Source organism: Macrobrachium nipponense, chromosome 27 (assembly GCF_015104395.2).
Source record: "Macrobrachium nipponense isolate FS-2020 chromosome 27, ASM1510439v2, whole genome shotgun sequence".
NCBI lineage: Eukaryota > Metazoa > Arthropoda > Malacostraca > Decapoda > Palaemonidae > Macrobrachium > Macrobrachium nipponense.
The window spans coordinates 36,690,279-36,717,778 of record NC_087216.1 but is presented as its reverse complement, the minus strand read 5'-3'; the positions used below and the strand labels follow the sequence as shown (position 1 = coordinate 36,717,778).

Here is a 27,500-nt window from a genome sequence, read left to right as displayed (position 1 = left end):
TTTACATTTCAGGCTCTGGTACTTCTCTTTGAATATCTCCAAGTTTTCACACATCATTCATGCCTGCGTTTACTCCTCAATAATCTGCATACCTATGCTGAATGAAGGGTTATTGATTTCTTCATGAGTGTTTATTTGAAATATATCTAGCCTTTGAAAAAAAAAAAAAAACCCAAACACGCAAGACTAAGGAGGAATTGATTGTTACATTCTTTTAAGAGTGCCATAAAGGTGATTACAGAATTAGCACTAACTATACGATTCAATTGCTATATAGCAGGTCAAAATGGTCGCATATTAAATTTAATTCTCATAAAAAGTGTACATTTCACACAGAGTCCAGGCATGCCTTAACTTGATTAGCTTTCTGATGTTGGATAGAACAAAATTTGGCCTCTCCGTCTCTAGCAATTTTTATAACAACTTCAAAATGTAAACAAACTATGACAGACTAGAGTAGACGGCGCTGTCGGAATTTAGTCATACCTCTCTGACTTTTGTGAAGAATCTATATGTAATTATTGGTAAGAAGGAAAATATTTGTGGATGAAAAAGTTATAGGATACATAAACTTTGTGTTATTTTAGATTGATCTTAGGCTAGCAAGCTTAGCCCAGCTTAAACAGACCGGCATTTAGCCTACTTAGGTAGCTAGGTACTAGTAGACTGCTCGTGGGAGGCAATGTACGGCCTAAGCTTAGTCTAGTTTTCATTTTTAATCTGTCATTAGTGTTTGTAGCCAACGGTTAGAAGATTTAAGACCAGGCTATAGTTATTTTCTCTTATCAAAGATGGTGTGAGAATAGGCCTTCAGCCTTTTGATGATATGATTCTACTCAGTACCTAGCTATTATTTGCTTTAAGCCATTATTGCATTTGGAACCTGAAAATATCGTTTTCCCTATTTTGATGTAGCCTATGCTTTGAACGTTTCTGGTATTCGTTTTGTTGGCAAATGAGTAGGCGTAGCCTAGGGGGAAACACTGCAGTGGATCCATTGTCATCGCGTGATCAGCCTTATTCACTTGATATTTAATTGGTGAAACCAGAATACAATTACATCTTTAAGCATACCTTTCAAAAGATTGAAGTTTCGTCAACATAATGTGACATATGAAAGCGCCATATGAACTAAAGTATGCATGTGAGGTCTTCGTAAAATATATTTTCAAGGCAGTTTTGAAATCCAATATGGCAGCACCCGCGTGAGGTGCCGTTCGTAAGTGCAGCGGAACCACCATCTTTCCCAGCCTTCCCAGCACTCGTTTGAACAATGTTAGTGTATGTATGTAACGTTTGTTGATCTTACTCAGATTTTGTAGTTGTAATCAGCACAATTAAGCAGCATTTTGTTGCCTATAGTTAGTGAAAGTATGAAACTTCTTATTCCCGGGGTCATGGTTTGCACTGAAATTCATTTTTACCTTGCAATCGGTGGCTTTATCCTTACTGCCATCACAACTGAAACTCTACAGTGCTTAGTTGATTGTAATTATACATGTTTTGGTCTTAATTCACTCCAAATTGCACTTGAACTATGTTGCGGTTCCTGATTCCTAAGCGCTCGCTCCACAAACATAGTTGCGGGCATCACACGAGTTCACGGTTTATGAGGTGCAAAGCTTATTCCCTTAATTGTTTACTTTACTCATTATTTAGTTTAACTTTACTTTGTTATTTCAAAATTGTATTTAATTCATGTCTATTATCCCTTTTTTGCGACCAAATTAACCCCCAAAAATTACAGATATTTCTAAAGTAGATATGAGCAGAAGGCAAAATGATTCATCGTTGCCAATCTAGTGGAGCTTCATACATACACTGATGCATTCACAAACTGTTTCCATGAATTCTAGTGTTGTTGTCATAGTAATGCAATAATGATAAAATTGCTCTAATATGTATATATATACTACAAATAGGTAGTACGTTAATTTCACTTATTTCCCTGGTTTTGTGTAAGTCTTATACCCAGTTTGGAGGGTAAACACATACCAATTGGCAACACTGATAAACAATAGAAGAGCGCGAACAACGCCGTGGTTAGCGTTTGCAGCAAAACTGTTGATATTTGAGTCAGGAATCTAGTTACTTTTTCAACAACGAATATTTTTAAATTAATAATCATGAATATGTAAAAAATTTATGCAATTCACGATGGTATACTGCTGTTTAAATATTTATTTAAATAATTATCTAATGCACGCTTCTTCTTCTATAAAAAAAATCGTAGTTTCCTTGGATAAGTCGTGGGTGGAAGTCATTGTTTACGATTTTTTTGAAGAAAGTGCCCCAGCGTCTATGGGTACAAGTGGTGTGCGGATTTGGCACGTGGAATTGGAAGTTTATTGACACAAGCGATTCCGCAAACATTGAGATGGCGTCAATCTTCTAAATATTAGGAGTTTGTGTAAGTAAAAACTTTGAAAGCGTCATGGAGGTAGTATATGTGCACTGCTTAGAGCCAGACTTTCATTAACCTCTGTTTAATCTTAAACTATGACCTTAGTTTCTAACTTTTTTTTTGGAGAAAATAGTTACTTCGAAAGGAGAGTAGAGGTCTCGAGCTCCTGCTCTCACCACCAACAACTTGTGGCTGATGCCCATCTCTGGTGTCAGGATTTGTTAAAGTACTTTTTCGGAGGGTGGCTTCACACGCGGTGGAAACTGGATCCGCTAGTCCAGTCGGTTGTTTCCCCTAGTACTTTTAAAGATACTGGACTCCACTGGCATAAGGTAGTATCCTTCAATTCTGGTGACCACAGCAGGAAAGATTGGTTTTTGGGTGAGGGAAAGCATAAAACGAGTGAAATGTAGAGATCTTAGTTAATCCATTGTTAGGCAGGTCTCATTCAAATTAAGGAAGCTCATGGAATGTTATCAAAATAGGCTACCTGATATCATGTAGTAGTAGTACTAGCCTATGGTAAGGACCTGGTTCCCTAGGCTAGGTTAGTTGTGGTTGTTCAGGTCATTTTCTAATGAAGCAAACTTCAAGAAATGTTCAGAACAGACATTAAAACAGGAAAACGATATATTTAAGTCCAAAATGTGATAATGGTATGCAGGTACTATATACTACTAAAATTTTACAGATTTTTCAATTTGACTTAAAGTAGTCAAGCACTTGTACATGTTTAAATTTGTGCATTGAATGTTCTGACATTCATTTTGTTAGTAAATTAGTACTACTTTTAGCGATAGTGGACCCTACCCTGTTATGCTACAATTGGTGGGGCAACAATGGGAAAGTGGGGTCGTTGGGTTGGGGAAAATACAAAACAAGTGAGATACAAGGATGTTAGTTCCATTGATTGGCTAGTCCTCATTTAGATTAAGTTGAATTCATTGAATGTTTTCCTAATAATAACATGCATTAAGGTAAGGACCTGGTGCCCTAGGTTAAGTGTGGTTCATTAGACCACAACCCTACTATTCACTTGTAGTGCCCTAGGTTTGGTTAGGTGGGGTCTAGGCCTAGTATGTATAGGACCGAGCATCCAAGGTTAGGTTAGATGGGGTATCTAGGGCTGGGTAAGGACCTGGTGCCCTAATTTACTTTGGGTGGAGTTCCAGGGAAGAAACCCCTTCCCTCCTTCCTTTGCTAGGTAAGAGGTCCTCACCGTCAGTTAGGTTAGGTTTAGTCTATCCTTGTGTTTCACTTGTTTTGTGGTTTCTTCAACCCAAAAACCCTGCTTTTCCACTGAGCTCCCCTAAATTGTGGAATATAAGGGTGGGGTCTACTTTTTCAATAAGTACTTGCTAATGAAACAAATCTTAGAAACTTTTAAAGAACATATTAAAATATGAAAATTATATTTTCAAGTCCAAGATGCAATAATGGTTTCAAGTAAAGATAACAAAAGTATATATTAATGGTTATTAAGTTGATTTATTTAGATTATCTTCATTTAATCTAACAATGTAGAGATTTTTAAAGCTGATAAGGCTCAGCTTATTATGAGTCTTTAAGCAAAAAGTTTCATATTTATTAAAGGACGTGTTAATACTGTATAATGTGTACAGAAAAGTATTTGGGATTTGATCTGTAGTACATGAGCTTGATTACCATATGTCTGATATTCCTATATAAGTAAAAACATCACCTTCAAGGGCAACATACATATCCTTCCTCGTATAATAAGTGTTTTATTTTATCTCACACTGGCCCATGTAGGGCAACATGTCCATTTCTATTAAGACACTGTATGTCAGTAAAAAATATCTGGTTCATGTGTGTGATCACTGTAAAAAAACATGAGAATGTGGCTGTGGTAATTGCAGTGACACAATCTAATCTAACCTTCAGTAACCTAACCTAACTTAGTCTTAGATGCCTTATCCTACTTTGGGTAGGGTTGGCAAACTTTTGCTTAAAAATGTGGCAGTAACAGGTAATTAAGGGATACCCCCCACATTAACGTTTTTGTACCTAACCTATGGCACTACTTTTCTAGTAGTTATCATTCAATAAGGTTTAAGTCTGATTTTATGGTGCTCAAAGGAGCCCAGCTGATGCTGTCACATACTATTCTCCTAGGGGTTTTGCAAAGGACGTGGCCAAACTTAGGATTCAATTGTACCAGCTGCCAGAAGCCCAGAAGCACCAAACCCTGTCTCCTCAACTGGTAGTCCATCCGTAATATTTTAATTTAAGGGTATGGAAAACAACAAGAGTTATTTACACCTACTATGATTGGCAGAAATGTATAAAACAAGTCAGAAAAAAAGAAAAAAAAAGAAAAAAAAGATATATATATATATATATATACTATATATATATATATATATATATATATGTTATATTATATATATATATATATATATATATATATTATATATATATATATATATATATATACAGGCAGTCCCGGCTTACGACGTCCCGAGGTTACAACGCTTTTCAGTTATATTCATCAGACATTATTTCCAGGGTACGACGCATGATCCAGGGTTACGACGCCTACAACGCTCATCTGGCAGATGAAATATGACACCAAAAATGTAAAATAATCAATATTTGAAGGTTTTTTGGATGAAAAATGCCATAAGAATGCAGTTTGCATAGTTTTCAATGCACCCAAAGCATTAAAATTGAAGGTTTTCTTAGGATATTTGAGGATGTTTCGGCTTACGATGATTTTCGGCTTACGACGCGTCTCAAGAACGGAACCCTCGTTGTTAACCCGGGGACTGCCTTTATAATATATATATATAAATATATATAATATATATATATATATATATATATATATATATATATATTTTTTTTTTCTGACTTGTTTTATACATTTATGCCAATCATGGTAGGTGTAAATAACTCTTATTGTTTTCCATACCCTTCCTTAAATTAAAATATTATGGATGGACTACGGTGAGGAGACAGGTTTTGGTGCTTCTGGCTTTCTGGCAGCTGGTACACTTGAAACCCAAGTTTGGCCACGTCCTTTGCAAAACCTCTAGGAGAATAGTATGTGATAACATCAGCTGGGCTCCTCTGAGCACCATAAAATCAGACTTAAACCCTATTGAATGACAACTAATAGAAAAGTAGTGCCATAGGTTAGGTACAAGAACGTTAATGTGGGGGTATCCCTTAATTACAGTATATATATATATATATATATATATATATATATATATATATATATATATATATATATATATATAGTATATATATATATATATATATATATACATGTGGCAGTAACATGTATGTATATATATATATATATATATATATATATATAGATATATATATATATAGTGTATATTATAGTGTATATATATATATATATATATATATATATAATATATATATATATATATATTAGTATATAGTTATATCATATAGTATATAGTATATAATATAGTGTTTATGATATATATATATATATATCTAGATATATATATATATATATATATATATATATATATATATAATATATATATATATATATATATACATATATATATATGTGTGTGTACTATCATGTAATGGGATGTTTTGTACAAAGTACTTACCCAGCAGAATATATACTTAGCTTATAGACTCAGTACGTCCCGACAGAATTTCAAAAACTCGCGGCACACGCGACAGGTAGGTCAGGTGATCCACCATTCCCGCCGCTGGGTGGCTGGGGGTCTGGAACTATTCCCGTTTTCTAAGCCATAATTTCTCTGTCGGTTGAACGGACAACACCTACATGTTCGTTCCTCCATCTTGGATTTCAACTCGTTTGCCGAGAATTTGGATTGGTTTTTTGGTTGACGTATTCTGTTTTTTCTCTGGCTTGGCATACGCTTATTGTGGACTGTTTTTCGACTTTGGTTTTGACTACTCTTTCACGATGTCTGACGCTAAGGCTTCACCTATGTTTAGAGTTTGCAGTAGGGAAGATTGTAAGGTTAGGCTGCCTAAATCGGCATTAGACCCTCATAGTATTTGCGCTAAATGCAGGGAGAATGAATGTTCTGTTATTAACACCTGTGTGGAATGCGAGAACCTTACGGAGCTTGAATGGAAGGAATTATCATCATATGTTAGGAAGCTTGAGAGAGATGAGTGAGAAAGGCTTCGCTAGGTCATCTAGTAGATCTTGCTCCTTAGAACAAGAAATTAACTCTCCTTCTAACAAAATTTTTCCCTTAGCCTCAGCTGCTTCTCCCTGGTTCTGAAAATCCAAAGATTCTTCGTCAGAGAGGGAAAAATGTAAAAGCTTCAATTAAGAAAACTTCAAGCTCAGCTACGAGCTCTAAACCAAGGTAAGAGTGGTGATAGTGACTTGTGCAGTGTCCCCAGTTGCAGTGGAGGGGGCGTCTGCCGGTTCCTCATTGCTCCTAGGCCTAGACCGCTTCCAAACTCCCAGGACCAGGGGAGGAGGAATGTCGAAAGCCGCAGGGAGGATGCAGAACATCCCCAACACGGTCAGGCGTCCCTTCGGCAGATCCTGTTGTTAAGTCCCAGGCTGCCTCGGATTGCCGCAGAAAAGGCGTCCTAAAGGAGTGTTTTTCGGCCTCAGACTCTTCCTCTCCTAAAACGAGGATGGAGTTCGGCCTCCCTTTCGCGCCCTTTGAAGAGAGCCTGGAAGGGCGCCTAAAGGAGGAACGCGGCTGACTCCAGCCCAGAGCGTTTTCCCGAGGATTGGCCTTCGGGCAACCTAAGAAGACTAGACAAGAGGAGCCTGCTCTTCAGGATCCGACCAAGAAGTTTTTGGTTAATCTGCAAGAGCAGTTAGCTTCGCTCGTAGGCTCTTTTGCTAAGGACTCTAAAGGAGGAAGGATGTCTCGCTCCCTGTTAAGAGTTCCGCTAAGCGCCCCACGCTTCGTTTATAGGAGAGAAACCCTCACGATCTCCAGGGCGTTATCGCCTTCGTCGGAGACTCGTTCTGATAGGAGTTGTTCTCCTGAGAGAAGAGCCCTTTCGCCCTATAGGCTGTCTTCCCCGAAGCGCCCTCTGAGACGCAGCGAATCGAGCAGAAGTCTCGATCGGTTTAGGTGCAAGGAACCGGAAAAACCGATTTAGGTATCAGGATCCCTTGGGTCTGCAGGACCAGGAGCCAGACAGGCGCAAAGAGGCAGCAAGACGCAAGAAAGGGCGTCAAGAGCCTCTTTAGAACACAGGATTCAGGACGTCAGGATTCTGCTAAGAAGGCAGGAATCAGGACGCTATGAGCCAGGACGCCATGATCAGGGCGCCAGGATTCATGTCGCCAGGAGTCAGGGGGCGCCAGGAGTCAGGGCGCCAGGATCAGGGCGCCAGGAGTTAGGACGCCAGAAGACAGGACGCCAGGAGTACGTTAGGCGTCAAGTGTTAGGGCGCCAAGAGTCTGGTTAAGCGTCAGGAATCAGGACGCGGGGATCTTTTCAAGCGCCCTGAATCAGGACGCCAGGAGCTAGCAAGCGCCACGAACCTGACGAACCTAGACAACAAGAGTCTAGTAGGCGCAAGAGTGTTTCCGACAGACAGGAGCCTCACTCTTCGTATAGGAGTGCTAATGTTCCGCGCTCCCTTCTCGGGAAAGGAGTTCTTCTCCCGGGAAGAGCCAGATCACTCCAAAACGATCTCCTTCTGTGGATCAGTTGGACCAGGTATCGGAAGACGAAGAGCCAGTAGATGTAGCAGTTTCTGACTACAAGAGACTCTCTGCTGCTAAAGGAGTTCGGAGACTCCCTTCATCCTGCGGACCCCCTCCTTCACCAGGATCGTTGATGTCCAGCACTAAAGCTCTCAAGTCGTCTTCCTTCGTCAAGATGCGCCCCCGCTCTTTGTATGAAAAAGGCATTAAAAACTTTTTCAGAGTGGTTGACTTCCAGAAGGGAAGCGGGCAAGACAGTTTTTTCCTGCCCTCCTTCCAAGTTAACAGGCAAACCAGGAAGTGGTACGAGACCAAAGAACCTATGGGGTTAGGTCTGCCTTCTTCCGCAGATGCGGATTTTGCTTCCTTAGTGGACTCTGCTAGGAGGAAGTCGTTGCTGTCTGCTAAGGCGACTTGGGCATGTGTGAGCTAGACCACCTTCTAAAGGGCCTCTTTAAACCCTAGAATAATCTTCAACTTTATGGACTGGGCTTTAGGAGCGTTAGCGAAGAGAGCTCAGGACACTGACTTTGTTTCCATGGAGGAACTTTCGAGCGTCCTGGCTTGCCTGGACAGAGCGGTCATGGACGGTTCTGTGCAAGTTGCCTCTCTTTTTGGAACGGGAGTATTAAAGAAGAGATCTGTCTTTAGCTCTTTCTTAGCAAGAGCAGTATCACCTTTGCAAAGGACATCTCTTCTGTTGCACCATTATCCCCGCACCTTTTTTTCCACAAGAGACTGTTAGAGAGGTTTCTAAATCTCTTACGGAGAAGGCAACTCAGGATCTCCTCACGCACTCAGCCCAAGAAGTTTAGGCCGGCAGTGCCTATAGAGAAAAAAGAGAGACCCTCTTTTGTTCAGCCCTTTCGAGGTGCCTCCTCTTCTAGAGCCTCTCTTAGAGGTCGAAGACCAGAGAGAAGGAGTAGACCATCTAGAAGGTCCCTTCGGGAAGTCTAGATGAGCAGGAAGTCCTCCAGACGAAAGTAGGCGCCAGGTACTCCACTTTGCCAAAGTCTCGGGCGCAGAAGGGAGCGGTACTCCTGGTCCCTCTCTATCCTGAAAAAAGGATACTTGATCCCCTTCAGGGAAAATCCTCCCTTGACGACAACTCCAAGGGAGTTGACCGCAAGATACTCGGATCCGGTCCGAAAGCTTGCTATGTTGCAAGCAGTGGAACAGATGATTTCCAAGGAAGCGGTAGAACTGGTTCAAGATCTCCAGTCTCCAGGATTCTACAATCGGCTATTCTGGTACCGAAAAGCATCGGGGGATGGAGACCGGTTCTAGACGTCAGTGCCCTGAATTTGCTTTGTCTTGAAGAAGAAATTTTCAATGGAGACGTCTTCCTCTGTTCTATCTGCTCTTCGTCCAGGGGACTGGATGGTGTCCCTGGACCTTCAGGATGCGTATTCCATGTGCCAATTCATCCGGCAGCAAGGAAGTATCTGAGGTTCATGTTCCAAGGGAAAGTGTTCCAGTTCCGAGCGATGTGCTTCGGACTTTCGACTGGCCCTCAAGTCTTTACGGAACATCATGAAGAATGTAGCTTATTGGCTACATCTGGAAGGGATCAGGATCTCGTTATATCTGGACGATTGGCTAATAAGAGCCCAATCGGAAAAAAAATGTCGGAGGACCTATTAGTTACTCTAAAGTTGACAAAGTCCTTAGGACTTTTAGTAAATCACGAGAAATCCATGCTGACATCCCCAGCAAAGTATTGTCTATCTGGGGATTCAGATGGATTCTCGGGATTTTCTAGCGTATCCTTCGCAGGAAAGGAGAGAACGCTGCTTAGAAAAGGTGTCAGTCTTCTTAAGGAAAGAACATTGTTCCGCGAGGGAATGATGAGCTTGCTGGGGACCCTTCCTCTGATGGAACAGTTCGTTTCCTTAGGAAGACTTCACCTACGACCCCTTCAATTTTATCTGAAGGAGAAGTGGGATTGGAAGTCCAACAATCTAGGAGATACATTTCCAATCTCGAAACGGATCAAGGAGAATATCCGTTGGTGGTTAGATCCAACAGAAACTAAGCAAGGGAATCTCCCTTCGCTTACAGAAAACCCTCGCCTAGCGTTGTTTGCAGAACGCCTCAGATTCAGGGTGGTGGGGGGGAGCGACCCTAGGTTCGCAAGAAGTGTCAGGCACTTGGGAAGGAGAACAAGTGTCCTGGCACATAAACAGAAAGAGCTAACAGCCATTCATCTAGCTTTGGTTCATTTCGAGGAACAGGTCTCAGGTCTGGGATTCAGATTCACTCGGACAACAACAACAGCCCTCGCTTTATAAGAAACAAGGGGACGCATTCCTTTTCCCTGTACGAATCAGCAAAGGATCAGCTGATTTGGGCACAGGAAGGAAGATCTCTCTTCTCACAAGGTTTGTGCAGGGAGAGAAAAATGTCCGGGCAGATCTGTTAAGCAGAAAAGAACAAGTCCTACCCACGGAATGGACTCTCAATCCTCAGATTTGCCAACAACTTTGGCATCTGTGGGGAAGGCCCAATATAGACCTGTTCGCGACCAACAAGAATCACAGATTAGAAACCTATTGCTCCCCGATCTCGGATCCTCAAGCAGTAGCAGTAGACAGCTTTCTGCTAGATTGGACGGGGCTTGGACGCATACGCCTCCCCCTCCTATTTCAAGATAGTAGGAGAAGTATTGAGGAAGTTCGCTTGCTCGGAAGGAACAAGAATGACCCTCATCGCTCCCCTTCTGGCCGGCTCTCGATTGGTTCACAGAGGGTGCTGGAGTGGTTAGTGGATTTTCCAAGATCGCTTCCACTAAGGAACGATCTTCTCAAACAACCCCACTTCGACAGGTTTCACAAAAACCTCCCCGCTCTAAGTCTGACCGCCTCAGACTGTCGAAGGACTTGTCAGAGCAAGGGGCTTTTCACGAGAAGTGGCGAAGGCTATTGCAAGAGCCAGAAGAGTCTCCACTTCTAAAGTATATCAGTCGAAGTGGGAGTTGTTTAGAAGATGGTGTAAGGAAAAGAAAATATCCTCCTCCAGTACCTCTGTAACTGAAATCGCAGATTTTCTCCTATATTTGAGAAAAAGGACTGTACCCTGGCAGTTTCAACAGTGAAGGGTTACAGAAGTATGCTGGCCTCAGTTTTTCGACATAGAGGAATAGATCTGACAAATAATAAAGATCTTCATGACCTTATAAGGTCTTTTGAGACCACGAAAGAACATGTAATCAAGAAGCCTAGCTGGAACTTGGATGTGGTCCTCAAGTTCTAATGTTGGAAAATTTGTACCGTCTCACGCAGCTTCGTTTAGAGACTTAACGAGAAATCTTTATTCCTTTTTGCGTTAGAACAGCCAAGAGAATTAGCGAGTTGCAAGCTTTGGAAGGTAAAGTGGGGTTTAAGAAGGATTCAGCGATTTGCTCCTTTAAACCATTTTTTCTAGCGAAAAATGAAAATCCCTCAAAGCCTTGGCCAAGAAGCTTGAGATAAAAGGACTATCTTCATTAACAGGGAGAGAACTAGAAAGGACTTTGTGTCCAGTCAGGGCACTCAAGTTCTACCTGGAGAAGAAGAAGTTGCTGAAAGGTACAGAAGAAAGTCTTTGGTGCTCTGTAAGAGATCCGAAAAGAGCGATTTCTAAGAACGCCCTTACATTCTTCATAAAAGATGTAACTAAGGGGAACGATCCACCTTAAATGCGAAGAGAGCATCTCAAGGTTCTCAGAGTGAGAGCTCATGAAGTGAGAGCCATAGCTACGTCTATGGCATTTCACAAAACATGGTCGCTTCAGACTCTTATAGAGTCGACATTTGGAGATGTAATTCGGTGTTCGCCCTCGAATTACCTAAGAGACGTTAAAATTTCGTACGAAAAGTGCTTTGCTCTGGGAGCGATGTTTCGGCGAATTCAGTGCTGGGAGAAAGGGGCTGAGGCTAATCCTTCCTATTTAGTTTAAGGCTTAATTTACTGTTTATTGGTGGTTGTTTTTATTGGTTAATTGTCAGAGGGAATAGGGACCCTCTTACAATTCATAGATTGTAACAATACTAACATGGTCAGGTGATCGGGATTGGCTTCAGTGCTCTTTGTGATTTGTTTTATAACCTTAACTCTGTCATGTAAGAGGGCGAGTCTCCATTGATATGACAAAAGGTCAAGGCTCTACCATGTAAGTGGGTCAGCCCCCATTGGTACGATCCAGTATAGGCTCTGTCGCGTAAGCGGGCTAGCCCCATTGACACAATCCAAAGAGTTATTCAACCATAGGTTCATTCCTCGTTGAAAACTCTTGAGGCAAGCAGACTCATCGACAGTAGTCATGAAGTCTTCAGCCCAATAAGGTAGGAACTATGGATTATGTTATCAAGAACATAGGTTGTTGTTTCCCTGTTTTTTAACTGTATTTAGTTTAAGTATTATTTTGTTTTTAGCTGTCTCTTGCCCGCCACCAAGGGTGCCAATCAGCTAAGTATATATCGCTGGGTAAGTTACTTGTACAAAAATGATATTGTTAAGATACAATAAAGTTTTGTACATACTTACCTGGCAGATATATACGATTAATGGCCCACCCAGCCTCCCCTCAGGAGACAGGTGGAAGAGAAATTATGGCTTAGAAAACGGGAATAGTTCCAGACCCGCCACCCAGCGGCGGGAATGGTGGATCACCTGACCTACCTGTCGCGTGTCCGCGAGTTTTGAAATTCTGTCGGGACGACCGAGTCTATAGCTAAGTATATATCTGCCAGGTAAGTATGTACAAAACTTTATTGTATCTTAACAATATCATTTTTTAAGCTATGCCAGTATATATTAAACTTACAGGCTACCTCTATAGTATGGCTAATTCACTAAACAAAAAAGACAGGATCTATGTTACTGTAACCAGAGACAATATATATATAGTATATATATATGTATATCTATACATACATATATGTATATATATATATATATATATATATATATATATATATATATATATATATATATATATATTATATATACATACATATTACATACATACACACATATATATATATATAATATATATATATATATATATATAATTTATAATATATATATATATATATATATATATATATATATATTATATATATATATATATATATATATGTATTGTATGTATGTATGTATGTATGTATGTATATAATATATATGTGTGTGTATACTCATCATGTATTGGGATGTTTTTTAAGCTATGACAGTATATATTAAACTTACAGGCTACCCCTATACTGTGGCTAATTCACTAAACAAAAAAGACTAGGATCTATGTTACCATAACCAGAGAGACTGTTTAATACATAGCCTCAAAAAGTCTTCAATATACTTATCCACTCACACTTTTCATGTTCATTCTCTTGATCTTTGAACTGCAGAATAAGTGGAGGCTGTTGAAGTTTTCTCTTCTGGGTTATCCTTCAGGATTTACCCTTGGGTGTTTTCATCTTCTGTAGAAGAGACATCAGACTTGGACCTCTTCTTTTGGATATAAAGTGCAAGAAAACTATATGTTAGTTGTTAGCTCATGTCTGACTTTAGCAAGACTAATATAGGAGGTTCAGTTGACCTATTTTGACCATTCTTTACCATTCAGACCTGTGGCAATGGTCTGAGAGTGTCCATCACTTGGAGATGATGAGAAATGGTTTCACAAGTCCAGTAAAAATACAAAATAATATTTTTTACTTCATGTAATACTGTAATATGGTAAGTATAGTAGATTTATTGGATGCGGAAACTAACAACTGATGGTTTATACTTAACAGAATAATCCAGTAAGCATTCTTGATTTATTGGACACTGAAATGAATGTATTTGGCTGACACTTTCCTGTCAAAACCTGTGAGAACAAGTTGAGTTGGTTATTTATCATGAAGAATATGTGCTTTGTGACAATAAGATCATTTGTATTTATTCTTTGCAAGTAAATTATGTGTGATTATTTTTCTTGTGTTGAAAGTTCAAACTACAGTGTATGCACTACTTAATATAATGTACAGTGGGCCCCCTGTATTCGCGTTCTCCGGATTTGCTGACTCTCACATTCGCGGCTTTCTCTCGGGAACGTTTCCCTGCATTGTTCGCGGAAAATTCACATTCGCGGTATTTTTCTATGAGAAATATCCACAAATTCCTGGTTTTTTTTATCAATTTCATCATAAAATGCACTTTTTGTGATAAACTATTAAAAAAACCATGTATGAAAATTTTTAGTGGTTTTTCTTGAGTTTTAACTAACAAAATAGGCTGTTTTTAGCATTTTTATAGGGGTTCCAAACATTCGCGGGTTCTAACTATTCACCGGGGGGTCTGGTACGCATCCCCCATGAATACGGGGGGACCACTGTACTAGCAGTGCATTGTCACCTTTGTTATTAAAAAGTAATATGCTCAGGTGGAAATACAAACCATTGCCTTTTATGTAGGAGAATCATTCAGTGCAATTTGGAAATGAGCTGATGAGCTTGGGCATTTTTCCTGTATGTTAGTTTTCACATCAGTATGTAACTTATCAAGTAATTACATAGCTAATGTTTCTATATTTTTTCTGGTAACTTTTTTTAAAATTCGTGGTAGCGCTTCATTTTGTGTAGGTGATAGGCCCTGCCCACTATAGTGGAACATGGGAAACAGACCGGCAGGTAGGCTCAATTTGTTTTTGCAGGCTCTAGTGCACGCTTTGGTGCCATTTGTAGGAGCTTTTTGATAGTATTTTATTCAGTTGCACAGGCATTGACAGATCTCACAGATTCCCTGCTTTACAATCTTTGATTGTTTTAACTGGTTACCAGCTGGCACTTGGAAAATCTTCAATTGTTAAGACCGAAGGTTTGTTAGCTATGAAAAATTGATTTTAAAATTTGTTATAATTCGGTGAAGTACAATTACTATATTTTGGTAGCAGCAAGCTTTGGAGAATTTGTTATGATTTTTGTATTAGTTCCTTAGTATTTTGCTGAATTATGTCTGATTTGAGCAATTAAAGTATTTGATATTGCAGCGAAGGGTGTAAGACTAAGCTAACAAAGATTTATTATGATCCTCATTCGATCTGTGCAAAATGTAGGGGACTAGAGTGTAGCATGGAGAACAACAATTGTAATGAATGTTCCTCATGGGATAGTAAGCAATGGAAAATCCTAGTCTCACATAGACAAATTAGAGCAGAGATAGGAAGAGGTAAGTGGCTTCTAAAGTCAAGAGACGTCTGTTCATTAAGTGGCTTCTAAAGTCAAGAGATGTTCTCATTAAGGGATTCTAAAGTCAAGAGATGTTCTCATTAAGTGGCTTTAAAGTCAAGAGACGTTTCTCATTTAAGTGGCTTTCTAAAGCAAGAGACGAATGTTCTCATTTAAGTGCTTCTAAAGTCAAGAGACGTTCTCATTAAGTGGCTTCTAAAGTCAAGAGACGTTCTCATTAAGTGGCTTCTAAAGTCAAGAGACGTTCTCATTAAGTGGCTTCTAAAGTCAAGAGACGTTCTCATTACGTTGGTTCTGAAAGTCAAAGAGACGTTTCTTTCATTAAGTGGCTTCTAAAGTCAAGAGACGTTCTCATTAAGTGGCTTCTAAGTCAAGAGACGTTCTCATTAAGTGGCTTTCTAAATCAAGAGACATTCTCAATTAAGTGGCTTTCGAATTCATGAGACGTTCTCTTATGGCTTATAAAGTCCAAGAGACGTTCTACATTAAGTGGCCTTCTAAGGTCAGAGACGTTCTCATTAATGCTTCTGAAGTCATGAGACTTCTTTTCCATTCTAAGTGCTTTCTAAAGTCAAGAAGAAACTTTCTCTTAATGGCTTCTAAAGTCAGAGGGACGTTTCTCATAGTGCTAGAAACTAAGTGGTCCCCCCCAGTATTCATGGGGATGCGCACCCAGACCCCCCCTGAATATTAGAACCCGCGAATGTTTGGAACCCCTATAAAAATGCTAAAAACAGCCTATTTTGTTAGTTAAAACTCAAGAAAAACCCACTAAAAATTTTCATACTTGGTTTTTTAATAGTTTTATCACAAAAAGTGCATTTAATGGTGAAATTGATAAAAAAACCCAGGAACTTGTGGATATTTCTCATAGAAAAATACCGCGAATGTGTGAATTTTCCGCGAATAACGCGGGGAAACGTTCTCGAGAGAAATCCGCGAATGTGTGAGTCCGCGAATCCGGAGAACGTGAATATGGGGGTTCCACTGTACACCTAAAGCAAGTTTAGAGGATAGCCTTATTGCTCTCCTACTACTTCTTTTTGTACTTTTTCTCCTATTCCTTTGCCCTCCTGTTATTCAACCTCCTAATCATATGCTTGGCTCCCTTGCTTCTAATCATAATACCATTTCCAGTCTTGAATCTAGGTTTAATAAAAAGATAAACCTTATGGTAATTACAGTACGTAGTGCAATTGGAGGAGGTGGCTATCTGTCCTGATGGTTCTCGTAGATCAAGTCCACTGTCGTACTCCCCTAAACCTGGGAGAAGACATACTGAAAGTCCAAGAGAGGCTGTTGGGGTTTGCCCAGTGTTAATCACCCCCAAAGTCACTTTTGTTGCACAGTTCCGGGTTTCGGCAGAGAGCGATTGGAAAGGCATGTCTTTGGAGGTGCATCAGTTATCTTAAAACTCTTCTGATGACTCCGGCGTGGACAATTGGCACCACAAATGGTACCTAGACTCTTTGTTACTGCTTAAGCACCCTGCCAAGGATGTTGTTTGCCATCCAGATCCACTTCACATTAAGCAATATAAGAAGCCTATCACCATCCCTCAGTCTTCATGTAGTTACGCTGAGGACTGTTCTGTCTCTGTTCGTGTCCATCATCATCCTTTTTTGTCTACATGGGACAGTCCAGAGGCCTTCTCTCCTGAACGCCCAATGGCTGAGTGCCCTCGCCTGGCTCCCAAACACCCGCTGACGACTCATAAGCTCCTGACAGCCGCTGCCAAATGCTTGGAACCACTTCCTGAATGTCCGGCGCCAGCTTCCAAGTGCCTGGCGGCCACCTCTGACCACCAGGTGCTCACTTTCAGGATTTCTTCGCCTCTTCAGTCAACTCAGATTGCAGTCTCCTTCACCTTTGTCTTTGGATAATGACAAGCCGACTCTAGCTCCTATTAAACAGCAGTTTTTTGTAATAATGGACTTATTACAGCAAACTCCCTCTGCTCCCAACACTTCTTAGGATGCTATCCTGGCCCCTGTTTCTTCAGAAGAGGAAGAGGTTGACCAAGAGCCTGCTCCTCCTTCAGCCTATGCAACTTTAGTGAATTTTCCTACCTTTTTCACCCCAGCTGCTCCAATCTTGCTTGTTCAACCTTTTTAAAGAGGAATCATCCGGACGTCAAGACAAGACTTCCCAAAGATGCTTTCTTCATGCAAGAAAGTCTTTCGGCCAAAAGGGAGCAAGGGAACGCGTCTTCCACCTTTCTCCCCTCTCGCTTGATTGCAGGAGTTACTTATCCTAGGTGACCGGTGAAGCCTTTTTTTTGGGAGTAGCTGCCTATTCCCAAGGGGACTTTTGTGGCCTCATTGACTCTTCTCAATGTTTTGTATTTTTTTCAGCTAAGATAATGTTCACTTCTATGGAACTTGACCATTTAGTTAAAGATATTTTTAAGGTTTTTGGAGTCCTTAGTTTATTGGACTGGACAGTGGGTGCACTCACTAAGAAAATTGAATACCACCAGGATCTAGCACAGTGGTTCTTAAATTAGGGGGTGTGCCCCACTAGGGGGGCCATCAGCAATTTCCAAGGGAGGCACAATCCCTGGGGACAAATAAAAAATTTTCTGATTATATTTGTTATTCTCTTAACAAGAGTGAGGTACTAATATTCAGAAGTTCATAAGTTCATGAAAAAGCTAAATAGTATTGTCTTATAACCTTAGTATCCTGTTTTATACTACTCTAGTTAGACTCGTTTGGCTTACTATGTTTTGTAACCATTCACCTCCCTCCCTATCCCTCGAAACCCCTTCTTTCTCTCTTTTTTTTTCATTTTCATTTAAATCTGGGAGAGAATTTTACTCATAGATGCAAGGGGGCCGTGGAGGGAAGGCCCAACTTTTAGAGGGGATGTGGTAATAAAACGTTTAAGAACCACTGATTCTAGGGGGAGATATCACTTTGGATTGACTCGGGGTTCTGTCTCGTGCCACAAAACCATTAGAGTTGGCTCTTTAGAGCTTTCCGCTCTATTTAAATTTCAGTCACACCACAACACAACTATGAAACTCATAGCCCCATTTTTGGCCCCTGAGGGAGTGGTTCCCGACCTTTTTCGGCTATTGGTAGATTATCCAAAACTCCTACCCCAAAAACCATCTATACCAAGAGTTGTCCACTCTTGCCCTGACAGGCTTCAGACTGTCTGCAAGCTTGTCAGAGTGAAAGGTTTTTCAAGGGGAGCTGCAGAGGATATGGCATGATGCAGGCAAACATCTTCTGGGCTTGTCTAACCAAGCCAAGTGGGCAGTCTTCCGTTGGTGGTGCCAAAACTACAATGACTCAGATTGCTTATTTCCTCCTTCATCTGAGAAACTCTAGAAATTTGTCTTTTCAAACATCTAACTCACCTGGTAGTTATATATATAGCTTACGTCCCTGACGTCACGGCAGAATTTCAAAACTCGCGGCAATCAGCCGATTGGGTAGTCAGGTGCACCACCTGTGCGCCCTCTAGACCAGGTACGTAGCATCCCAATACCAACTATTCCTCAAGGATCTTCCCTGCCGCCCCGCTACGGTGACAATCGTTGGGAACTTCGCTTCTGTATAGGCCCGTGTCCTTTTTATCAGTAATTATTTGGTGAAGTTAACAACCTTTGGCTTTGGCTTTCGCTTGATTGGATTTTGATTCGTTTCGATATTGTTGGTTTGACCTTTGCTTGTTTTTGATCTCTCTCTTTGATTTCTCATCATGTCTGATTCTGCTTCAAGTTTGAGAATGTGTGTGAAAGGTTGCAAGACTAGACTTGCTAAATCCTCTTTAGATCCTCATTCTATTTGTAGTAAATGCAGAGGAAAAGTTTGTGAGATAGGTGATAGATGTGATGAATGTGTAGGCTTGCCTGAGACTGAATGGATTGAATATTACCGCTATGTGCGTAAATTAGAGAAGGATAGGATAAGGAGAGCGAAGAAGACCTTGTCTCGCTCCTCCATAGACAGTCAAAGGAATAGATAGTTCTCTATCCCTCGATAATCCTATTGATCCTCCTCCTGTTGTATCATTACCAAAATCCAGTTTCAGAAACAGGTAAAAGTCCATCATTACAGGACATGATGACGGCCATTCAAGCCCTTGGTCAACGGTAGAAATCCCTGGCACAAGACAGGATAAATTATGGTCTAATATGAGAGATATTAAAGTGAATAGTGAAATTAGTGCAAGTGCAGTGGAGGTGCTCCGCTCGGACTTTTCCGCTGCTCCTAGTCCTAGACCCGCTCCTTCCAAGCTCACCAACCCCTGTGAGAAGGAAAGTCGACCGACGAAGGGAGGCGAGAGGTTTTAGCTCCCGAGCGGTTGTCCCCCCTCGAGCGTACCTGTAGACGATCCCCAGGACGCTCACCTCGCTAAGGAAAGGCGGGTTAAAGTGTTTTCTTCGTCTTCTGACGACGCAGTACCCAAGACGGGGCTGGCGTCAGACTTCTAAATCCAGACCCATTAAAGGAAATCCCAGGACGCCGAGCGTCTTGATACTGGACGCCAGGACGATATACGTCAAGAGCGTCCAGGATGTAGTCATTGGAGCAGCCCCGAGCGCTTCCCTTCAGGTTCCGATATTTGCATCTCCTACCAAATTAAGACGTAAGACGTCGCACAGGCGACATCGTCTTTGGTAGGAGGCAAGGAAATATTGGAAAAGGGGAAACCTTCGGTGCAAACCGCAACTCCGGATCGTTTCTCTTTCGATTCCGATGCTTGCTCTCCTGCCAAATCAAGACGCATGATGTCGCACAAGCGGCCGTCGTCTTTGGCAGGAGTAAGGAAGATCGGACGAAGGGAGACTTTCGGTGCGTGCTACAACTCCGTTCGCTTCTCTTTCGTCTGCGATGTTTGCTCTCCTACCAATATAAGACGTAAGATACCGCACAGGCGGCCGTCGTCTTTGATAGGAGTAAAGGAAGCATCGGACGATTGGATGCCTCAGTGCATGCTCCTGCTCCTCCTTCGGATTGGCGTTCTCAGGCCTTTCATCTCAAGACGAACAGAATGAAGAGAGAGAGATTGACTTTGCAACTTCTCTAGTCTGTTCCCAGCAGCAAGAAGCTCCACAGTTTTCCGTACTGCAAGATTTTAAGCAGAAACTCCTCTCTTATGCAGTCATATCAACCTGCTACTCTTACTGTTAAAACACCAGGACGAAAAACGTTTAAAGCAGACGCCAGGATGAAAAACATCTTGAAGCAAGACAGCAGGACGATAAGCGTCTTGAAGCAAGACGCAGGGACGAAAGAAGTCTTGAAGGAAGACACCAGGACGAAAAACGTCTTGAAGCAAGACGCCAGGACGAAAAAACGTCTTGAAGCAAGACGCCAGGACGAAAAAAACGTCTTGAAGCAAGACGCCAGGACGAAAAACGTCTTGAAGCAAGACGCCAGGACGAAAATCGTCATGAGACAGGACGCAGGACACCAGGCATCAAGGTACTGGACGACAAGACTCCAGGCATCAAGAAACTGGACAGCAGATGCAAAAACGCAACATGACATCGCTACATCAGTTGTGTCTCAATCAGAAGAAAGGAATGAAGACATCCCCCATTCTCCTTTTGATCAGATGCAAGTCGTTTCCGAGGAAGAATATCAAACAGATCTACAACCTTCAGCAGATCTTAAAAGGCTTATGAAAGTTTTTGCGGAACTTTTTCCAGAAAGTTTGTGCCAGCTGCCCCTCGTTCTCCACCTTCAGAGTTCACTTTAGGGAAGGCTTCTAAAGAATCCGACTTTACGAAGATGGTATTATCGCGCTCTTCGAAAAGAGCCTTGAAATTAATGAAGGAATGGATGGACTCTAAGAAAGACCAGGGAAAAACAGCTTTCTCATTTCCTCCGGCCAGATTAGCTTCCAGATCCAGCATCTGGTACGACCACTGGAGAAGTCCTAGGTTTGGGAGTTCCAGCTTCTTCCCATGGGGACTTCTCTAGTCTTGTGGACTCTTCTCGTCGGACGGCCATGGGGAAGACGAAAGTGTTTTGGTCTTCCTCTGAAATGGACCACCTCCTCAAAGGGATTTTTAGAGCCTTCGAAGTCTTTAACTTCCTAGACTGACTCTGGGTTTCGTTGGGAAAGAAAATTGAAAACTTGAAGTCTACCAAAACGGAAGAACTCGTTCACCTTATGTCATGCATTGACAAAGCGCTTCGAGACGGGTCGAACGAGCTAGCAGCCCTTTTCTCAGCTGGAATCTTGAAGAAAAGGGCCCAATTTTGTTCTTTTCTTTCGAGTGGAGTAACGCTCACTCAGAGAGCGGAACTGCTTTTCGCTCCCCTTTCGACTCATCTTTTTCCGCATAGTTTGGTAAAAGAAGTATCCTCAGCTCTGACTCAAAAAGCGACACAAGATCTGATGACTAAAGCAGCAAGGAGAGTTGTTCCGTCAAGTTTTGCAGGACAGAAACTTAAAGAAACCACTCCTCTACCACGTAGTTCTCGGCCCTTTCGAGGTAGATCCCTCAGGAGAGGGAATGCAAGACCTATTACAAAAAACTCCAAGAAAAGAGGCTTCAGAGGGGAGGAAGTAATAAAGTCTGACAAAGTTCTTCTTCAGACAGTGGTAGGAGCCAGACTCAAAAATTTCTGGCAAACATGGGAGAAAAAGGGAGCAGATCCTTGGTCTATTCAGTTCTCAAAGAAGGATACAAGATCCCTTTCTGGAAAAAAAAACCCCCCTTAGCAGAAAGACCGATCGATCTGTCAGCCAAGTACAGAGAGGAGTCCAAGACTCTAGCGATACAACAAGAGGTTTCTATGCTAATTCAGAAGGAAGCAATAGAAAGAGTTCAGAACCTGGAATCTCCGGGGTTTTACAATCGATTATTCCCTGGTCCCCAAGAACTCGGGCGGATGGAGACCGATTTTGGACGTGAGTTCCCTGAATTTTTCGTGAAGAAAAACAAAATTCACTATGGAGACAACGAAATCAGTTCTTGCTGCAGTCAGACGAGACGACTGGATGGTTTCGTTGGATCTCCAGGATGCTTATTTTGTTTTCACGTCCCGATCCACCCAAACTCCAGAAAGTACCTAGATTTGTTTACAAGACAGAAACATTTCAATTCCGAGCTCTTTGTTTCGGTCTAAATACCGCACCTCAAATTTTCACAAAAACTTATGAGCAACGTAGCAGCAATGCTACACAAGAAACGCATCAGAGCCTCATTGTATCTGGACGATTGGCTCCTCAGAGCCCATTCCTACGCCAACTGTCTGGAGAATCTTCAGAAAACAATTCGATTATCAGAAGACCTAGGCCTTCTGATAAACCACCAGAAATCCCAACTGATCCCATCCCAGGAAATCTTGTACTTGGGGATGAGGATTCAGAGTCAGGTTTTTCGGGCTTTTCCGTCCACATTGAGAACGGAACAAGCTTTAGAGAAAATAAGAAAACTTTCTAAGAAACAGAAGTGCTCTGCGAAGGGAGTGGATGAGTCTGCTGGGGACCTTTTTCCTCGCTAGAACAGTTTGTCTCCTTGGGAAGACTGAACCTACGCCCTCTGCAGTTTCATCTAAATCAGCATTGGGACAAGAAGAAGACACTAGAGTCAATGTGTATTCTGTTTTCGAACGACATGAAACACTATCTACAGTGGTGGAACGATCCCGTCAAGCTCCAGGAAGGCCATCTCCCTAGAGCAGAGGAACCCAGACCTAGTGTTGTTTTCCGACGCCTCGGACTCGGGCTGGGGAGCAACACTGGGGAAGTTAGAAGTCTCGGGCTTCTGGAACAAGGAGCAAGTAAAGTTCCACATCAATCTGAAAGAATTGACTGCAGTTTTCCTAGCTCTCAAGGAATTAGAGAGCGTAGTCCGGAACAAGGTGGTACAGGTCAACTCCGACAACACAACGGCATTGGCCTACATCAGCAAACAAGGCGGGACTCACTCAGTCTCTCTGTACAGAGCAGCAAGAGAACTGCTCCTCTGGACAAAAGGAAAAAACGTGATTCTGGTAACACGCTTCATTCAGGGAGAAAAGAATGTGAGAGCAGACATCCTGAGCAGAAAACATCAAGTCTTGACAACAGAATGGACTCTCCATCAGGAAGTTTTGCAAGAGTCTATGGCGAATCTGCATAGATCTCTTTGCAACCAGCGCAGACAAGACGGATGGAGACTTACTGTTCTCCAGTCCCAGACCGCCGAAGCAAATCCACATAGATGCGTTCCTTCTGAATTGGACACATCTAGACGTGTACGCCTTTCCCCCATTCAACAAAAGTGGTACACAGAGTGTTACAAAAGTTTGTGGCTCACGAAGGAACCAGGATGACTCTAGTGGCACACTGGCCGACAAGAGAATGGTTCACAGAGGTACTGGAATGGATGGTGGACACCCCAAGAAGCCACCGTTCCGTAAGAGTAGATCTACTCAAACAGCCCCACTTGGAAAGGTATCACCAAAACCTCCAAGCTCTTCAGCTAACTGCCTTCAGACTATCGAAAAACTCACAAGAGCTAGAGGATTTTCGAGGGAGGCAGCGAGTGCAATTGCAAGAGCAAGGAGGTCTTCAACCATTAAGGTATACCAATCGAAGTGGGAGACTTTTAGAGGATGGTGCAGGGACAACTCTATTTCCTCTTCCAGTACCTCTTGTGACTCAGATAGCAGATTTTCTTGCTATACCTCAAGAAGAGACGTAACTTTTCTTGCTTCTACTATCAAGGGTTATAGGAGCATGCTAGGCAGCTGTCTTCAGCATAGAAACCTTAATCATCTGATAATAAGGATCTACAAGTCTTCTTAGATCCTTCGGACAACTAAGGAAAGAATACAATCTCCCAACATCTTGGAATTTGGATTGTAGTCCTCAAGTTTCTAATGAGTGACAGGTTCGAACCCTTACAGGAACATCCCTTAAGGACCTCACCATGAAAACTCTCTTCCTGATTAGCCTAGCAACAGCAAAGAGGGTCAGCGAAAAATCAATATGCCTTCAGCAAAACTGTAGGTTTCAGACAGGGCAAAGCCATCTGCTCGCTACAGTTGGGATTCCTAGCCAAAAACGAACGCCCCTCTCAACCCTGGCCCAAGTCATTCGAAATTCCGAACCTCTCGGATCTCACGGGTGGGGAGGAAGTAGAGAGAGTTCTTTGTCCGGTAAGGTCTCTGAGGCATTACTTGGAGAGAACGAGACAAATACGTGGCACTTCAGAAGGGCTTTGGTGTTCGGTCAAGAAACCCTCTCTGCAAATGTCGAAGAATGCGCTATCCTTTTTTATAAGGCAATTAATTAGGGAAGCGCATTCAGCATGTACTGAAGCAGATATGAAGCTACTTAAAGTTAAGACTCACGAGGTTAGAGCTGTAGCAACCTCGGTAGCATTTAAACAAAATAGATCTCTTCAGAATATCCTGGACGCAACATTCTGGAGGAGCAAGTCAGTTTTTGCGTCGCACTATCTTACGCAAGTGCAAACTTTGTATGAAGACTGCTACACACTGGGTCCGTTTGTAGCAGCTCTTTCAGTAGTGGGAAAAGGGTCTACCCCTTAAAACCCATAATCCAATACTCTTTTTCTTCTCTTGGAACTATTGAAAAGTTATGGTTGTTTGTGGAGACTGGATGCAGTCTTCCACAATCATTGATCTTTAGTCAGGTGATCAACTTGTTCCTTAGTAGTGCCCGGAACAAGAGTATTGTAGGGAGTCTAGTCACATAGAGGTTTGACCGGTTGACAGTCTCCAAGAGGTCTTCAGCCCCCTGGGTGGATCGCTGGACCTCATAAAGGAAAGCAGACACAATGAGACAGGATATCATTAAGTCAGCTTCCTTAACAGGTCGAACCCGTAAGTTTGTTTTATTAACATTATGTCAATTCCACAAGATGATAGCGTTTCTGACCCTCCACCAAAGGTGTTAATCAGCTATATATATAACTACCAGGTGAGTTAGATGTTTGAAAATGTTATTTTCATGATAAAATAAATTTTTGAACATACTCACTCCTGGTAGTTATATATAATTAAATTCCCACCCTCCTCCCTCTAGAAACTATGGGCATGGAAGATCTGAGGAATAGTTGGTATGGTGCTACGTACCTGGTAGAGGGCGCACAGGTGGTGCACCTGACTACCCAATCGGCGATTGCCGCGAGTTTTGAAATTCTGCCGTGACGTCAGGGACGTAAGCTATATATATAACTACCAGGTGAGTATGTTCATTTATTTTATTTTATCATGAAAATAACATTCCTCCACCATTAAAGGGTATCGAGCTATGCTTTGCTCAGTTTTTAAACATAGAGGCTTAGATCTTTCGTCGAACTCTGAAATTAGTGACCTGGTTAAAGTCCTTTGATACGACAAAACAAGGAAGGACAATCTGGTCTCATGGAATCTGGATGTGGTCCGAAGTGGCTAATGGGTCCAACTTTTGAACCCTTCACCTTCTGCTTCCCTTAGAATCTCACATGCAAGATACTTCCTCTCTGCTTTAACTAGTGCTAATGCATTAGGAAATTCAAGCTACAGTAGTACCTCGAGATATGAAAGGCTCGACTTACGAAAAACTTGAGGTACGAAAGCCAATACAAAAAATTTAACGGCTCTACATACGAAAAGTTTTCAAGATACGAAAGGTTTCTGTAAAGTCCGAGATTCGCCCGAACCACCGATAACAATTTTGAAACTCGCGCGCCGCCAACTTAGTAGACTCGCCACCATCCTCCTGCTCTCCCCATTGGTTTCCTGATGCTAGTTGCGGCATGAGATCCTTCTCTCCTATTGGCCAGCGTCCCTCCCATCATGCATCTATGTACGTGGTGGCGTACCTCGGCCACTCGGTACCAGCATCATTATAGTAACGCACGCGGTATTTGTTTCGGGATCGTCACTGTTTTCTGAATCTACTAGTCAGAGTTGACATTGTGATGGTGTTTGTGTCATGTGTATTTAAAAAAAAAAATTCTCATATCTTTTCACAGAAAATGGAAAAAGAAGAGCACCTCTTGAGTGACGACATATATATATGATTGACCAAGATCTCCTCTCGTGGGATAAGTGACCAAGATCTCTCACATGGGAATAAGTGATCAAGGTCTCTCTCTATGGGATAACTGGAAACTTGCAAAGGTTGGTAGAACTCTCACTCCCTGCTGAACAGAGGGTGTTGACCAATCATTTACAACATGCATACCAGTATAATCAAGGCACTTCAGTTTATGTTGAAGGTCAGCAGCCGAACATTCAGTACCCAAATCAGTTGCAGAGAGAGCATTTGGTTGAACAGGGTTTTGATGGACACCAGGGCCAACAGAGTCATGAGGTGCAACAATTGTAGATAATTATCAAGACGGGCAGCGTTAATGAACACTACGCGTTTATAGAAAAAAGACACCCCGAAAAGGCGTCACACAGGTCGTATGCTTGCGCAGTTTGATGACGTTTGCCTGAGTCGTTTCAGGAACATTGTGAAAAGTAGGCAGAAGCAATCTTCCTTGGATCGTTATTTTTTAAAGAGGCCTTTAGCATTTAGCAGGAGTAAGCAAAAAGGAAGGAAGAACCAAGTGATAAAAAACAGAAAGTTGTAAGCAAAAAGGAAGAATCAAGTGATAAAAAACAGAAAGTTGAAAGTGGTGATGAAGTTGAAATTCTTAAAAAAAAAAAAAAAAAGCTACGTAAAGTAAAAATAAATAAAAAAAGTTAAAAATCAAAAAAAGAAATTTTTAATTTTAGCTTTTTCTAAAGTCAAGTGTACGTAAGTATCTGCCGTTTGTCCTCCTCCTCCTCTGCCGCCACTTTCGGAGATAGCCTCACTCGAAAGGTAAGCTTCCACATTTTACATACAGTATTTCTTGTATACCATGTACACTAATACACTTTATTTACAGGTTAATTTGCATTTCGTTATTAAGTTAGGTATTGAATGGTCCAAATTGTTGTAGTATTTCATTGTTTATAGGTCGATTTAGCTTTATTATGAAATTTACTGGGGTGTTTTTGGAGGGCTTGGAACAGATTAGCCATTTTACATGTAAAATGTGGTCCAAGATACGAAAACCTCATGATACGAAGGGGCTCGGAACGATTAATTTCGTATCTCGAGGTACCACTTATTGTGTTAAAAGGGTAGGTTTCTCCCAAGGAGATGCAGTTTGCTCCTTCACCCTAGATTTTATTTGTTACGAACAAAGAACCATCCAAGTGGTGGCCTTGTTCTTTTACCATTAAGAATTTAATGGACATTCTCGATAATG

The 27,500-nt window shown here is 41.7% G+C and overlaps 1 protein-coding gene across 2 annotated transcripts in view; it reads left to right on the top strand.

Annotated features, from left to right (window-relative positions):
• LOC135201021 (glycosylphosphatidylinositol anchor attachment 1 protein-like) overlaps positions 1-27,500 on the top strand; it is a 91,744-nt gene that overhangs the window by 1,468 nt on the left and 62,776 nt on the right. Inside the window, exon 1 of one of the 2 annotated variants that reach the window (XM_064229855.1) lies at positions 431-524. The exons of the other annotated variant lie outside the window; for it this stretch is intronic. The gene's annotated coding sequence lies outside the window, so the exon portion shown is untranslated. Of the gene's footprint in view, positions 1-430; positions 525-27,500 lie in introns of those variants that run through there. 2 annotated transcript variants of the gene reach the window in all.